This window comes from Coffea eugenioides, chromosome 9 (genome assembly GCF_003713205.1).
Source record: "Coffea eugenioides isolate CCC68of chromosome 9, Ceug_1.0, whole genome shotgun sequence".
Lineage (NCBI taxonomy): Eukaryota > Viridiplantae > Streptophyta > Magnoliopsida > Gentianales > Rubiaceae > Coffea > Coffea eugenioides.
In genome coordinates this window covers 13,315,966-13,333,308 of record NC_040043.1, presented here as the reverse complement: position 1 = coordinate 13,333,308, position 17,343 = coordinate 13,315,966, and the positions used below count along the sequence as shown (strand labels likewise).

At 31.1% G+C, this 17,343-nt stretch overlaps 2 long non-coding RNA genes across 2 annotated transcripts; both read left to right on the top strand.

The window, feature by feature from the left end:
- Positions 1-1,735: 1,735 nt before the first annotated feature.
- On the top strand, positions 1,736-2,752 carry LOC113748465. Its single transcript, XR_003464323.1, has 3 exons — positions 1,736-1,812; positions 1,972-2,005; positions 2,702-2,752. It is a non-coding gene; the product is annotated as an uncharacterized LOC113748465 (long non-coding RNA).
- Positions 2,753-3,333: 581 nt separating this feature from the next.
- On the top strand, positions 3,334-5,823 carry LOC113748464. The gene is made up of 3 exons (XR_003464322.1): positions 3,334-3,371; positions 4,348-4,412; positions 5,675-5,823. It is a non-coding gene; the product is annotated as an uncharacterized LOC113748464 (long non-coding RNA).
- The last annotated feature ends 11,520 nt before the right edge of the window (positions 5,824-17,343 follow it).

The following is a 17,343-nucleotide window of genomic DNA, read 5'->3' as shown; positions in this document are numbered from 1 at the left end:
GCCTAACTTGGCATAAGCCACCCTGCAACCATGTTGATTATTATGTGTTGTATGTGATTCTGCATGCATCAGCGTTTCTGTGTGGGCTTTCCCCAATGTTCATTAGATACAGCATATTTACACCGCCTATGACGCATCCAACACCACGACATCTACGGCTTGGTTATGGAATGGTAAGCCATTCCTCTACTAGGTTTGATGAAGCCATGGCTACAGAAATGGAAAATTTAAGGTTAAAATTACCTTCAAAATTTTTACACAATATTCTTAAATCTTGTGTTCTATGTTTGATACATTTCACTTTATTTTTTTGGTTAGCTTATAGTTTGATTTTGGATTATTTTTGTGGTTATTGTTTGTCAAGCATAGGATCTATGTATGATGTTCAGGATCTCTTATCTGACATGCTTCAAGCTGTCAATCCAAGTGATCACTCAGTTGAAAACTCTTTATTCTGTTCATGGTTCCAAATTTTTCAGAAAATTTCCTCACATTTACTTCTTTGTAGGTTGTAAAAGATGAAGTGATGATATTCCAACAAGAGGAAATTGATGCAGATGTTGACTACTACAGGGTCTCTGTCTTTGTCTTTGTCTCTCTCTGCATTTCAATGGACCACTTGTCTATTCTGTTCATTGCCCAGCTGAAACCAGGAAATACTAAGGATGGTAGTGAAAATCACCGTTACACAATTGCTTATTACTTTGAAGAAAATGCAGCAACATCTTCTTTCAACAAAGATTCCAGCATCAGTGTTCAGAATCAATTTCTCCAAGCTGAAGAACAGAACTCAGAAGCTGGTTCTTCAGGTTTTTTTTTATAATTTTGCTTTCCATTCGTCTTGTTCAATTTATTAACATTGCTCACTTTTTCATTTTAGAGGGACAACGATCTTCTTCAAAACCACGAATTCGTCTCACAAGAAGGTTTAGAGATGCTGGAGAGATAGAAGAAGAACCTACAGAAGTTGATGACTCTGGCAGCAGCAAAAAAACAAAACTTGTCTGATCTTTCCTTATCTATGCTGCTCTTTCAAGTTGCATTAGTGATGTTGCAAATCTTTTAAATACTGTCGAGAATAGACAAGCTCAAATAGATGCAAAGCTTGTGTTTTGTTGAACTAATATATGTGCCTTGAGTTCCATTTAGATGTTTTTGCTTAGAACTAATGCTTCAGTTATCAAGGCTGACATATTCTACATTGTTGTCAGGAATGAATTTGATACGATGTAACTCCCAAATACTTATCACCATTTGGTATATTTATCTGTTTATTTATCAGAGCACCTGACTTTTGGAGCCAAGTAGCACTTTTTTGCTCAGTAATTAAATTAATGCATGCACATGGATTGCCATGATTCTATATGTGTAATGAACTGATCTATCAATTTGCTGCACAATTTGATAGTTGAATCAAACAGATACATTTTGTTTCAAGTGAACTCTTTTTTATCTACTACACCAGCCAGTTTCAGAATTACAACCAATTAGACCACGTTTACATTTTATACTCATCCTTGTATCTTTACACACCATCTTTTTTCTTCTGCAACACATCGAACTTTCCTTTTATTTTCATACTTTCTTACAGTAATCGACTTTAAGATATGTTGTACTCTTAATATTTAATCCAACCACGCCATCACCATTCATATAAACCCTTCTTAACCCCGTCTAAAGGGGCATGCATGTTGGTTACTCCACCGCGCAACGCCGCAGTTATACCTCCTAGTTCTTCTTTAATTGAATATTAAATAACAGTGCAAGACAAAATAGAGGTCACACGTTGGTCTTCTTCTTACAAGTTAAAGGGTATTTCCCTTTGGTTTTCTCTCTTAATTACCTTAATTTTCATTTTTTTTTTTTACAATCTTTCTCTGTATAGCTTTTTATTTTTATCCTTTTATGAAAGTATCTATTTACCATCTATTTTGTTGCTACCGTCTTTTCTTCTATTGTTTGGATTTGCAGGTTCGCATGGTAGCGGTTTCATCTTCTTGCTCAGGTATTTCGCTCTATTTTCTCTTACTGCTATTTTTTCTTTTTATTTTGAATATCTCCCCTCCTAGATCTTTCTTTTTTCTTCAATAATTTTTTTTTACCATCCAAAAATTATCTATCGTTGTTGTAATTTTTTCAGAGATGTCTTTTTTTAAAGATCTCTGGTTGTTGGTACTTTTAAACGGGAGTTCAGTTTTTTTTTTGTTAGTTTGTTCTACACATACAGAGTTTATGAATCTAGGGAAGTTGGGATGAATTTTAAGTATTTAATTTTTTTTTTGCAATAGCATTAAAATGTTTAGATCATTATTTGACTTGTGTTTTTTTTCTTTTTTCCTAGAGTGTCATTATTTAACTTGGCTTAGTGTCTTTATAGCTCGACATATTACTGTTGCTTAGGTAAACATTTTAGCTTTAGGAATCAGTGTTTTTTTATTGCCTTGAAGATTGCAGGGTGTAAAAAACACTTATTTATGTCGATATATTCACCAAGATTTAGTTCTACCTTTTTTTGGGAAGTCATTTGCTTTATTCATATATAGAGGAGATTTTTATTGTGCCTATAGCACAGCATATGGTAGCACAGGCGTGATGTGGACAAGATTTGCTTCAAACAAGAAGATTTTGTCTAGGAAAAAAATCATATGATTTGCTTTAGTGTTTTTATTTTTATTTAACATGCATTTGCATTATATTTCAGGTTCGAATCTGCAGTTTGCATTTGCAGTTGATGTTTTTAGAGATTTTAATAGTTCAGGTTCCAATCTCGGTCCTCCTTTATGTTTCACATACTGTTTAGACAGAACTATCCAAAAGAAAGAGAGGTTTAGCTGGTTGGAATTCATCATATGCGGAATTTGATGGTTTTTTTTTGATAAAAAAATCTGGATTTGTTTTTCTTTTCCCTTTTCTGGTTTTTTCAGTTGGCGTTTTCTTTAATTTTGGTTTCTTAATCAATTTGCTTGATTAAGCTAGAATAATAGTGCATGCATGCATGTCTATTGTAGTGCATGTTTGCATATCTTATGCTAATTATATACAATTTGCATGTCTTCTTGAACAATCATGAACTCATATGTAAAATTGATCATTGGCCAAAGTTTCGAGTTACCAAAGGCATCTTGTGATGATACGTATTTTAATGACTATTTGTTAATAATTGTTTTTATAGTACAAAAAATTATAAGTCTCTTAGTAAAATTTGTTGACAGTTTATATAGTGAATCTCAAGTTGATAAATGATCGAACTTCTTTCTGCAATTTTTTTGGTTATAATAGCAATTTTAATTGATTTTTTGTGTTTGTGGGCAGTCAAAGGTTTGCCCAAGGATAGGAAATCTCTATCAGATGCTGGGCAGTGGCTTGAAGCAGTGAGTAAATTAACAATTTGATTAAAGACTTTAAATCATATCATTAACTAGAAAATGGATCAAGTTACTGCGTAGCTATAGTTTTGCCCCTTGTTATTTTGCACTAATTAGCTGGATAATTTCTTACTTTTGCTTCCATTAAAAAGTGAATTAAAATCTTATCTTTACTTTGCTGACCTATTTCAATTTAATTCGTCTTACCTATTTCAATCTTTTGTGATTACGGATATAGTTCCATGCTTGAGAAAAAGACCAATGAATGACTTCATATTACCTATTTCAATGTGATTGTATATTTCCTTTTGTAGACAGCATATAATGGCCCAAATCCTTTCACAAATTCACTTGGCATGCAATAAAATTAGCTTTAAAAGTTTTTCTTTTTGAGTTTAACTATTTGCTATTTTGAGTTTTAGATCATTGTTGTCTTCTGACATTGCAAATTACTTTTTTTTTGGTAACTTCTAAAAATCACATTAGGGACTAGGGGTTGCCCTACTGCATTGATATGAACTGGATGTGAAACTTTGGAAATGCATTCATATGTTTAGTGCTTAATGCCATTTATGGTTTGGCATAACAAATTCTTCAGTTCCTGCTAATCCTCAGGCTTTGTTGCTATTGTTTTGCTTCATATTGTGTTTTCACATACCCTATGCTAGATTTGATGGTCTAATATATTAATTATAATTATCTTTTATGCTCTAATATGTTCCAAATGTTTATTACAAGATATTAAGATATGCAACAAAGTACAAAGGATTGGAGAAATTCTTTTTTCAAAGTGCACCTTTATTTAGGTTCTTTGTTTTTATCCCCTGAGAAAAAGTTAATCTAATTTGATTTAGTATTTTTCTTGATAGGACTTATCAATATCTATCTTATGAATCTTTGTTGTACAAACTAACCAATTGCTTTCTGCCTAGGGGCAGTTTTTGCTTAATACGACTAATATAAATGGTTTTGATGCTTGTAGGTAGTAAAATATTTGTCGAAGGAGAAGTACCAAATATTAGATTTTTGGTACAGGCTATTGAAGTGGTAAGTAAAGTACCATTTTTTTTTAGAAGTATTAAATTATGCATTTATGCTTGGAGTGGTCATTGACCGCATTACAATATTTAAATTACCATTCTTGGAGTATGAAATTTTGTGAAGGTACCACGTTTCCTTTAGATTTAGAGTCAGTTTCTTTAGTATTTTACCGATTTTAGTAAATTCATCAATAAGAGGTTGCAAGTCGAGGTTTAATAGCATTTGCTTTCACCCTATTTCATTGAAAGTTGTGATTACTAATGAAATCATTATAAATTTTTTCTCTGCTTTGATGGTGTCATTTTTGAATTACTCTTTAGACGTAGTAATTTCTAAGAAAATGATGTACATTGACTGATTGTAGCTTTTGTTACTCGCTGTCCTATCCTCGGAATGATGTAACTGAAATGGCTAAAAGAACCTCTAAGATATGATCTTTGTATATAGAAAAAGAATGTTCATGTGCTGCATCCCAGTTGTAAGTTTAAATAGTGCCGCCCTCAATTTCTAGCCAAATTGTTTATAACTGGGGAATGATCAAAATGGTGGTGATTACCCCTTAGCTTCTCCACCTTTTCTCAATTAGACAACTAGAATTTTCCAACACCTTTATGTAAAAAAGAAAATTAAAATCTCAGAATTACAAAGAGAATAAAATTGCTTTTCAGGATTTAAAAAATAAACTCTAACAAATACCAAACTAATATATTAAAATTTCTTTGTAGCTTTTGCTTGAATCTTTTGGAGCTTTTTAAGAAAGAAGAGAAAATTTTCTTTTAGTTTAAATTGATGTCCTATGTTCATTCATGTTGTCTGGGTGAAAATGTGGCATGAATGAAATATATCTACATGATTTATAGGCTAAAATGAATCTGTTGTTTTTGGCTTTCTGTTCTTTATTTATTTACCTAGAATTCATGTTTGAGAAAAAATTGGCTGGCAAGAGGTATTTATCCAAATATGATGGTGGCTCAGAATGCATCTGTTGTTTATTAACTTTCTATTCTTTATTTATATATCCAACATTAATGTTTGAGAAAAAATTGAATGGCAAGAGGTATTATTCAAATATAATGGTGGCTCAAACTTAGGAGTAGGGAATGTGTTCTTGACAACTTTGTTTTATATTTCATGCTTTAGTATTTCCTTAAAATTTTGCAATGAAGTGTGGCAAAAACTGCGGGTACATTACCTATGATTTAACAAGATTGTCATTCTACTATTTATACAAAATGTTATTAAATTGTAATATAATTCATTCTTGGCAGATCTGATTGATATTTACATAGCTGGAACTTGGAAGCAAATGGAAGCTCATGGAGTTTTGTCATGAATGCTTGATGCTTTGTTTTCTCCTTTCCAATATCTTTAGCAAAATTCATTATTTACTTCAACAGCCACTTGTTATAGTATAGATGATTTTTTTTTTGGGGTTCTTCACCAATAATACATAGTTCCACTAGAATTGGCTGATTGAACGCAACGCTAGATAAGAAAAGACGAGAGGCAATTCTAGATATAGTAGTCCGCATTTTTGGATGAATGTATCTTATATCTTAAATTGTAACTTTTCACAGGTAATGAGATACATCGTACAATCGGAGAGTTTACCTCAATTATGTGTTATTATGCTCTTCAACTTTATTAGTATTATTTCTTTTCTTAATTGAAATGTCGACAAAATGCTTCATTATCTACCACATACAGAAAATGATAAAAAAAATAATTTTTGATTGGAAAAATACAGCCAATGAGGGCTATGGGCATATTAGCCTAGTAAAATCCCACTGGGCATATTGAACTTGTAACTTCACACCTCACATGGTGCGCTGATCCTCTCCTAGTGTCACTAAAAGCCTTCTAATCCTTTGCAACATATTAAGGTACCTCCAACCCCCAATTCCTCCCGATTTCACCAGCGAAGCCAACACTGGAGAATCAACCTCCACCTGGATCCCTTGTATCCGTCTTGTTGCACACATTTGGAGCCCTTCCAATAACGCTAACCCCTCTGCCTTTAAAACATCAATCTCTCCAAACTTGTTATAGAATGCAAACACAAGCCTACCATCGGAACCACGTAGCATCCCACCGCTATCTGTCCCATCATTTGTTACACTAGCATCTGTGTTTAACTTGTATCATAGTCTAGAAGGTTATTTCCAAGCAACAGAAATCACCCGCACCTTATGAGGCACAATTGATATAAAATCGCGCTCATTAACAATCTAAATCACCCAAGAACAGCGTCTTAGTAAACTTCGTGGCGCTTCCTAACTCATTATCATTATCATTATCCCCAAATACCTTAGACCTTTTGATTACTTTCAACATATTATCATTAATTTGTTGGGTCCTTAATGTCATTAATTTTGCAAAAATTGTCATTGACTGGACTTAAATATGACAAAGTTGAGAGTTTAGGGTGTAAACTATTCAAAATTGAAGTTTGCGGTATAAAGTAGAATAGTGTTACAAGTTTGGAGGTGCAAAGTAGAATTTGTCCATAGAATTAAAATAAGATATACAAATTCTTTCACAAAAAAATATACCAATAATTCACTTGAAAACAATCATATGGACGCCAGTGCATCGGACACAAAGGTACAACCGTACAAAGTGTAAAAGAAGTAGGAAAAAATAGCGGAATGATGGCAGGAAGAATGGGTAACTAGAAGGTGGTACTAATGTTTAAAAATGAAAAAGAATTGGGCAATAGTATACTAGTATTGATGAGATCAAAAAGTAAAGTTGTAGTAACACAATGTGATTATTGGAAGGAAGAGTACATTGTTATGGCTCAAGGAAAATATAGCAGGTAAAGGTAAAAATGAGTTAGTAAATTGGTTAGTCGACTAAATGAAACCAGTCAATCAATTTTTATTCAATAAAATTTTCAATCAAAATTGAAATTGAATTTTTTACCCATATTAAAATCAAAAAGTCAATTTGGATAATCGATTAATCATTTTCATTCATTTTCATATGTAATATAAAAACAAAATTTGGTTTTATATCAATTGCTAAGAAAAAGCCATTAATAGACAATAAAAGCATAACTTTTCCTTTAATCTTTATGTAAATCCAATTGACAGTGTTCACATATTACTATTGTTTAATTATATAAACTTACATTCTTGGATTGCTGCATTATATCAATATTAGAGATATGCACTTATGCTAATTTGAACTTGTATAAGGTTAAAAAACTCGTATAATTTTCTATTGTTGATATATGGCAAAATTGGCCTAAATCATGTTTCTTTTGGACTGTGTGGTAGTGCCTCCAATCCCTTTTATTAGCTACTCTTGAAGGGAATCTTTAATTTAAATCTTTGAAAACAATTTAGAGTCTAAATTAGATAAAGGGTTAATTATAGTTTGCTCCCTTGAACTTGACCCTTTATAACACTTTGCCTCCTTTAACATTAAATATATACACTTTGCCCTTTCATTGACTAGTCAAACATTAATGATGAATTTCCGTCCAAAATTTTAACAAAATAACATTAATGCCCTAACATAATAGTTCTAGAATTATGCTATACTTTTAATCAAAATATGAAACATCTCATTAAAAAAAAAGTCACATCTGCACAAGTTTTCCAAAGAATTAAAAAATTTTATTATTGAGAAAAAAATTTAAAAATTCCTAAAACATTTGCACAAATTTTCTATCGCTTATCTTTCTTCTTTTAAATTGTAAATGAATTAGTTTTGATAATTTTCATTTACCTTGCAGTTTGCACAAAATTTTCACAAGTCAATAAGATGTTGTTTGATAATTTTATACCACATTTATATCTTGCTTTGTGTTTTCTTTGAATTCTACTTTTTATAAAAAAATAAAAATTCTCTAAATACTTTTTTCAATACATTTTTAATTGTATCATGTTTTCATCTCATATAAAACACATTAAAAAGTGCTACAATTAAAAATATAAGTAAATAATTTTCATTCCAAATGCACTAATTAATTTTATTTTATTTAAAATAAGTATTACTATTGGCATTGAGATAATTACATTGAGTTGCTTAAACTTCTTTTTTGTGAATTATCTAATTCATTTTAGTGCTAAAAGATCTAAATACATAGTGCAATTGTGTTTAGATGCATTTAGCAACTACTAAAGAAATAGATATTTATTATGTTACAATTATTATGTGTGTTTAAGAATTAGTTAGGGATATTTTGGTCATGAAAAACATAACTTTATTTTAACCCAGTCAAAAAGTTGACAATAAGGGGTAAAATATATATATTTGGAGTTTAGGAGGGCAAAGTGTTACAAGGGTTCAAGTTCAGGGGGCAAAGTGTAATTAACCCTTAGATAAATTAAAACTTTAAAAAACTAGGTGTATTCTACAGGACTAGCATAAAAAGTTAAAGTATTAAATAAGCAATTTTTACTTTCATAATACTATGGGTTAATAATACTTTGCCATCTGGACTATGGGTTTAGTCACACTTTACTTCCCTCAACCTTAAATATATACATTTCACCCTCATGAAAACTAGTCAACGTTAGAAATAAAAAAATAAGTGAGTGTAATGACATTATTACCCTTTTATTCATGAACTTATCTATAACTTAGTATCATTTCTATTTATTGCTAAAAGATTTATATTTTTCAATTGTATCAACTATACAAAAATATCAAATTTAAAAAATTAAAAATGGTTAATATTTAGTTTATATCCTTGAAACTTTTTCCATTGGATTAATGTTCACTTTTATATATATCTTATTCAATTCGTTAGACATTAAGTTAAACAAAATGGATAAATAACACAATAATAAAAATAAATACAATTGCCAAATTTTCAAAACAAGGGTAATGCTAAACTTATTTCTCTAAAGTAGTTTTTTTATTATTTTAATTTATTCAAACTTTTAAACTAATATTATTGTCAATTTTTATTTATCAAATTAGTCCAATATTCAATTCATAATCAAATTTGCAAAAAATGCCTGATATGCCTTACTTTTAAACTTAGAGAAGGAAAATGGAGATGAAATCAAATTTTATTTTTTAAAAAAGAAAAGGCAATAATAGTAAACTGTAAATATAACAAAAAAAATGAAAATAATAGTACCCTAAAAGTACACGTAAACTAAAATAATGAAAAACTATTTTTTTAAACAAAAATTAAGTTTAGAATTACCTATTTTTCAAAAAGAAATTTGATAATTATGTTCATTTTAGTATTATGTTATTTATTCCTTTTGTTTGACTTAAAGTATAATAAATTGAACAAAACATATAAAAGCAAGTATTAAACTAACACGAAAAATTTTCAGGATATAAATTAAATATAAACATTTTTAGCTTTTATTAGAGATTGTTGTATAATTGCTATGATAGAGAAAATTTATATTTTTAACAATAAAAGAAAATAATATTAACTTATAGATAATTTCATGAATAAAAAGGCAATAATGTCATTGCACTCACTTTTTTTTTATTTCTAACTTTGATTACTTTCAAACTCGAATTATGAGAATTTATGAGTTAATGATCTACCTAGGTTTCTCAAGGCGGATAAAAAAAAAAAAAGAAACATGTCCATGTGAGATTACCAAAGAATCAACCTAACACAACTAAATATGATGGACAAGAAATAGCATAACAAATACTGATAACTTTTTATATGCAGAATCTGGACAACTGAAGACAAGTTGGCTAAAGTTGTTAGGCCACAGCCCGTGGATGTGGATTGTGAAGTATATGTGGATCCTGGACAACTGAAGATGGGTTGGCAAAAGTTGCTATTATTTATTAAGTCATTAACTAGATATTATAGTTTGTATAGTTCTAATGCACTAGATATGCAAATTATATTTTGCTTGTATTGTTCCAATTTTATTTAATGGTTCAATTAATTACCAACAAATGAAGGGTTTGTCCATTATGAGAACTATTTTTGTCCTATATTTTAAAGCTAATTAGCTCTTGACCTCAACCAATAAACAACACATTTCAATTTCATTTTTCTTTCGTATTTTGCATATAAATCTATGGTAACATAGGTACCCTTTAAAGTTGAATCGTTCATCCTATATCTTTATGTCAATTTGTATTTCTTCTATTTGTTTCTCTAGTTTACTTTCTTTTGTTTCTTATCAACTTCTTGCATCTTTTTTCATGTACAATTTTAAAATAATATTCAAGCTATCACTCCGTATGCAATGACATTGTCTTTTGCATTTGATTTGCTATAAAGTAGAAAAAGACCATCTTGTAGATCTGTGGTTATGTACCTCAAGCGGTTCGCCAATGATTTTGAAACTTTAAAGATTTTCAATTTGTTCTTTTTCTTACCATTTTGTGCTCAAAATCAATGTTCCCATTTTATATAGCATTTTTTGATAAATAAAAGGAAAAAGAAATCAAATTTTAGGATTAAATTTTCTTACAATTTCAACACAATTTGTTTTTCAGGTTAGTACTTACAAGAAACTTTGGGCCTGTTTGGAACCTGAATTTTTTGGGAGTTTGTCTAAAACTTTACTGTAGTGCACTGTAAAAGTTTTTGAAAAAATTTTGTAGAAGTTTTTGTAAGGTGAAAAATTTTGTAGAAGTTTTTGTAGGGTGAAAAACTTTTTTTTCCTTTTCTTTTTTTCTTTCTTTTTCTCTTTCTTTTTCTTTCTCTTTCTTTCCTTTTTCTTTTCTTTCCTCTTTTCTTCTTCTTCTTCTTCCTTCCCCCTCCCCCTCCCCCTTCCTCGTTACCTCCGCCACCCCCAGCAGCAAACTCCACCAATGCCACCTCCCGCCACCCCTCTCCTCCCTTTCCCCTTCTCCTCCCTCTGCCCCCCCCCCCCCCCACCCCTGCAAAAACTCCCCCGCCACCCCTCTGCCCGCAACCCCCCTCCCCCATCCCTGCAAAAGCTCTCCCACCACCCCTCCCTCTCCCTCTCCCTCTGCCGCCACCTGAGTTTTGCACATGAGTTTTGCAGCAACAGAAATGATTTTTTTTTTCCAATGTTCCATCTCCCTCTCCTCTCCTTATCTTGCCGGCAGAATAAGCAGCAACAGCCGAGTGTATTTTTTTTTTTTTTTGCAATTTTCCTTCTCCCCAAGCTGCGGAGGGGGAAGGTGGAGGGAAAGGCAGAGGGAAAGAGGGGAGGGGGGAGGGAGAAAGAAAAAAAAAGAAAAAAGAGATTTTGAAAACCAACATATCGGTCAAAGGGGGAGGGGAGGGAGAGAAAAAAAAAAAGGAGGAAGGCCGGCAAAAGTTGGTCGGAATAGTTACTGGAGCCGGAAGCGGTGGTGGAGGTAGTGGCCGGTTGGGTGGGGGAGGAAAAAGAAGAAAAGTTGAAGGGAAAGTTTTTTGTGTATTATTTTGAAGTGTGTAAGTAAAAAACTTTGATCAGTTTTTTGGGGTTCCTATAGCAAAAGCTGTTAAAAAACTAGTAACTAAAGAACTTGGCCAAAAACTTCACTTCCAAATAAGCCCTTAATTACATTGGAAAAAAGGATTGCAGTTTGCATGCATATGTTTTATGATTGTTTGAGAATGCCTTAATATCAATGGCACATTGATTCTTGGCTTTATGTATTGTGATATCTTGATTACTTGTAAGCAGAATTTTGCAAAAAATGACTTGATTTATATTTTAGAATGAGTCACAAGAAATAGTTCAATGTTCTTATTTTAATTTCTTGGGCCATTATATTCATGAATCAGGAAAATGTTACTAACTTTGGATGAATTATTCTCTTTCTTTTAATGTTCATATGTAATAATATATTATACTTTCGATCGTTGAAGTGATTATTTTCATGTACACTATAATCATATTATACAACTCATATTCCATATTTTGTTGCACACATATATGATGTCATTCATTTGAATATTGTAATTTATACCATATGATTCAATAAATTATCTTCACTCCTTTTTTCTTTCTTTATGTGCATATAGTATGCAAGCTAGAAAAATTCTGTACATTATTTCAATATATCCTTTACTCTTTTTTTAGAACTTCTTACACTTCACAGCTTGAAAATTTTTTTTTTAATAAAATTAAGCGCCTATTCTTTGTAAACTTTGCATTATTATGGAATGTGATCATTAAAAAAAAAACAAGAATTAGCTAAAGCTACTCATAGGTAGACTCTAGCTTTTAGCTATTTTGACTATTAAAAAATATAAAATCTAGAGGCAAAAGCAAGCTTGAACATCAACAAACCAATTTTTTTCAAAAATAAAGTCTAAAATCAAGTGAAAAATTTTAAAATATTCCTATAACTAAATTTGCTTATTGGTGCTGATATATGATGTCAATTTGTAAAAAAATAAAAATAAAAGCAAGACATGACTTCAAAGTAGCCTCTCATTAATAAAATCTTTTGAAAGCTCCAAGAAAAGTTTTAGAGAATCCAACATGTAGATGAATTTATTTTAACCATCTGTATTTTAGAATTCATAATTTACTGACATACAAATACCACATGATCTAAAGAATCTCATTAGCGACAATGTTTTCAAGGTTAATTTTTTGCAACAAGTAAAAAATTTACATAACAAAAATTAATTAAATATTTTTTTTATGTTCACAATTCAAGATACTTTCAATTTTGTTTTAGATTAGTTTAAAAATTGACCTGGTATAAAACTTCTTGGTTAATTGGGTTTTCTTGTATTAAAGCATCTATATTAGTATAAGGTAATATATGACCTAGACATTACAAATTAAAAATAACCTTTTGAAAGCATACACTTTAGAATATAGTAAATAGTTAAAAATGTTTTTCTTCTTATAATCTAGAGAAAAATAATTATACAAGTGGTCATTCTAAAATGCAACACATCATACATGGTTTCCCAAAGTAGTATAATATATAAAATTACAGTATGTGAAGATATGAATATAAAAGATTTATACGAAAACTTTGATAAAAGAATTACAATAAACTATGGGACATTTTTTGTTTTGGGGATAAATAACCAAAAGAAATATACTGCATTTGATACTTATATAAGTTGGTCGATAAAAGTTTGAATTAATTTCTTTGCTGAGCAATACAAAGAAAAAGGAAAAATACTTGATTTTTTTTATACTTTGATATCATAAAGCGCATGCACAACACAAGCTTTATTCCGATATTGATCATAATACCTTATTCTTCTTGAGTTTTTTTAGAATACAAGAAAATTCTATAAATTTACATAAAATTTGTGAAAAAATAACAAAAATTTTAAAAATTATTTAGAGTCTTCCTATGAACCAAAAGGAAACAAAATTCTTCATTTGGTCAAAGGTTATTAGCTTACATTATTCTACATTTTTTAGGATTTTCAAAATTTTTGTGATTTTAATATAAATTTTCTATTGTTGTTACAAAATTAATGTATTTTTACATCATATTAATATCTCTTTTTAAAATTTATAAACCATTGGGGCCAATTTGGTTAATTGATATAGTTTAGTATACTTTAAGAGCAGCATTTGTTTAGATTAAAACATTAACAACCAATTTGGTGGAAGTTGAACACTTTGAAGACTATATTAATTTTGTCTGAAGCATTAAGGACCAATTTAGTCAACTTTAAAAAAACAAAAACCAATTTTGTCCAACCTCAAAACTTTGATGACTAAAAGTACATTTTAACCTTAAATATTATTTTTTATGTCAAAATCGCCTATTGCATTGCATGAATTAAATTCTACTTATAAAAAATGAAAATAAAAATTTAAATGACCAAACAATTTGTTGACAACAATACTCATAATTACCTCTGGGCAACAATAATCTTACACATAATCCTTGTGAACTAAAATATATATAACATTTTTCTTTGAACAAAATGAAAAATGGCCATGCAGTAATATATTATTAGGATCTACAGCTAAAAAAATGCATATAAAAGGTTTTGGTGTTCCAAATTGGCTGTGCAACCATGCCAACAAAACCCTATACCCTGCATATTATAAAGACACTAAAAAATCACATCAAATGCAGCAAAAGGGCATAGAAGCAGACACAAAAATGCAATAATGAAGCCATGCAAAAGGGACAGAAAACGGCATGGAAAAATAGGCCCACAAGTAACAACAAAGCAAACAATGCAAATTTATGAATTTGAGGTCAACAATTTTGAAAAGTCGAAATAACCAAACGAAGACAAGAGCATTATTCAGAAAGGCCACTATCTCTTTTAAATAGCATTGGTATTTGATGGTTGCTCATGTGAAGGAAAAGGAAGTCTACATAGTTGATGCTTGGGTCCATGAGAAATCATTCTATTAGGGTGTAATTGTGATACCCCAACTTTTAGGATACTATTGTTGTTTAGTTTCAAAGAGAATATTACGATTTTTTTAGTTTATTTTTAGTTTAAGACATTGTTTTGTTTTAAAGACTAGAAACCCTAAAGTCTAATCAAAACCCTAGTTTTCGCTTGTGACTAGCCGGGTTTCTTAAATTTCTCATATTTCAACCGAAACCCTAATTGTAATCTATGCCATTGTAAAACCCCTCATATTTTCTTAAAATTCCCTTTAATTTGGAATTTATTACTTTACAATAACTTTAGTATACATTCACTTCCCCAATAGCTACAACTAATCATAAAAACAAGGGTTTCCTTTTTACTTTCATCGTTACGATAAATTAGGGTTTTCGCGTCTTTTCGTAGTATGATTATTCGATACGAAGTGTAGATCAAATTTGGTGATTAAGAGTGAGTTCTAAATGATATTAAGAGTATGATTAGAAGTAAAAATAATAAGTTAGTGAATTATAAGTTAAAACCCTGATATACGCGATTTAAGGAAAAACGGGTTGAACCGACGGGTTCCGTTTGTTACCGGATGAGTATACCACTTGAACACTACTTTATTACCTTAATCTTCTCACTTTTATTTCAGCAAAATTGGTCCTAAATATCTTCTTCAAAGGGCCGAAATTCTTGACCAGAAAATCAAGGAAAAAGAAACAAAATTAATTTCCAATCAAAAGGTGACACTTGTCCAATTTTGACCCAAATGAATTCCTATCATCTTAACCTTCTTGAAGCTTCAAATCAGCCACCATTTCTGCACATTCCAGCCGTGAGAGTGAGAGAGAAAAGAGGGAAGAAACCATTCAATTTTCATCTTGATTTTAGCTTAATTTGAGTGAAAATCCAAAAAACTAAACCGATTAAACCCTTCCTTTAATACCTAAGAGCCTTTGTGTGGTGAAACTTTGGAGGGAAAGGTTGTGGTTCTCTCTTGCTAGAAGCTTTGGTGAGTTGTTATGGTTTCCTATCCTTTCCTTGCATTTAATCTTGTTAAAATTTAATTAGAAGCTCTTAATCTTGCCTTATGACAGTAAATTTGTTAGGTTGGAATATGGAGCTAGGGTTTATATTCTCAACCTTGATTATGGTTATCTACCTCTTAACGGATGTTATTGAGTTAGTAATTGGTGGGTTGATGATAGAATACTTGTTGGATATGAAATTCTAGAGGAAAAGGTCAAATTCCAGATTTGAGTTTTATTATTTCCCTGTTCTGCCCGGTTCTGGTTGACCATGAGGAAGGCCGAATTAGGCTTAGCATAAAACATAAAAGTTGTAGAGAATGATATTTTATAGTTTTCTGCAAAATTTCAGCTCAATCGGAGCAACCTAACTCATGAAAAGGTAAAAATACCCCTGACTGCCAAAGGTAGAGCCCTGTGGACAGCGTTGACCTTTCACCAATCTGACCACATCTGTTCACCCTGATCCCTACTGAATTAGCCTTTGTCCAAAACATAGAAGTTATAGTTCTATGTTTTATCTTTCCAACGCCCCTAAAAACGCCTTAATTGGACTTCGATAGCCTGAGTTATTGTCGTTTACGTATAGTGCGGTTAACTAGCCCGAGTGTGAGATTCTGGTTCTGTAATTTGACATTTTGACTTAGATACACTACAAACTGGACTGAGTCGTCTTCATCAAAGTTGTAGGACTTATCTTAGTTTCGAAACGGTATAAATTTCACCCCAATACGATAAGCGTAGCTTCGGTTGTGTCCGTTACGTAAAACAACGTCAAATCTATCTTTTGCTAAACTTCATTTCCGCACATGTCGTGAGCTTGATTTTGTACTTGTATGACCTTGAGCCTATTGATCGGCTATTGAAATGAGATTATTTGGTGTGTAACTTTGGGGTTGATTGAGGAAAACAATGAATCCATAAATGGCTGGAAAATAGGTAAATACAAAGGGCGTGCTGTCTAAATTTACGCCCGAGGACTAGGTAGATATACTTGCGACTTGAGTAAGGCTTGAGAGTGAATACCACTTGAACCATCTAGGATATTTGTATCTTCTTTTCTTACAGTATATAAGTTAGATTTTGGCCGAACCTTGTACCCTTGAAAAAATAAAATTTACGACCAATAAAAAAATACGTTATCTTTGTTTTTTCGACTCAAATGGAGATTTCAAAATTTTACAAGCGAGTATAAGTTTTACAAATATTTTACTCATGTCCTTTAGTTTAAATGTACTATTTTCACTTCCAAAACTATACTTATCATTTGTACTAATAGTTATTCGGATTTTCTTTGATTCACCTAAACTTTGGATGATTTAACCGTAATATTTTCCCTTGGTTATTATTAGGGTTCCTTGGTGATTGAGAGTATTATCCGGAAGTATATTTTGGACGTTATTTTGCGTAAATAGGTGAGTGTTCCTTGTTTGTTATATTTTCATTGACTATGTGGCTTGTTCTTGATTATATGACTTGTTATGAACGAATGACAACATGTTAAATGTTTTCAATGATTGCTTAAAATGAGTTTTCTAGGCGAGTGTGTACTTTATCGCACTCGACCTAAATAAATGTGAAATTTTCAATGATTGAATAATTAAATGCTAGTTGCGCATGAATGTAAGCCGTTTGGCTGAACTAGACCCTTGCCCTTCGTTGCCGGTCGACTCGAGCCAGA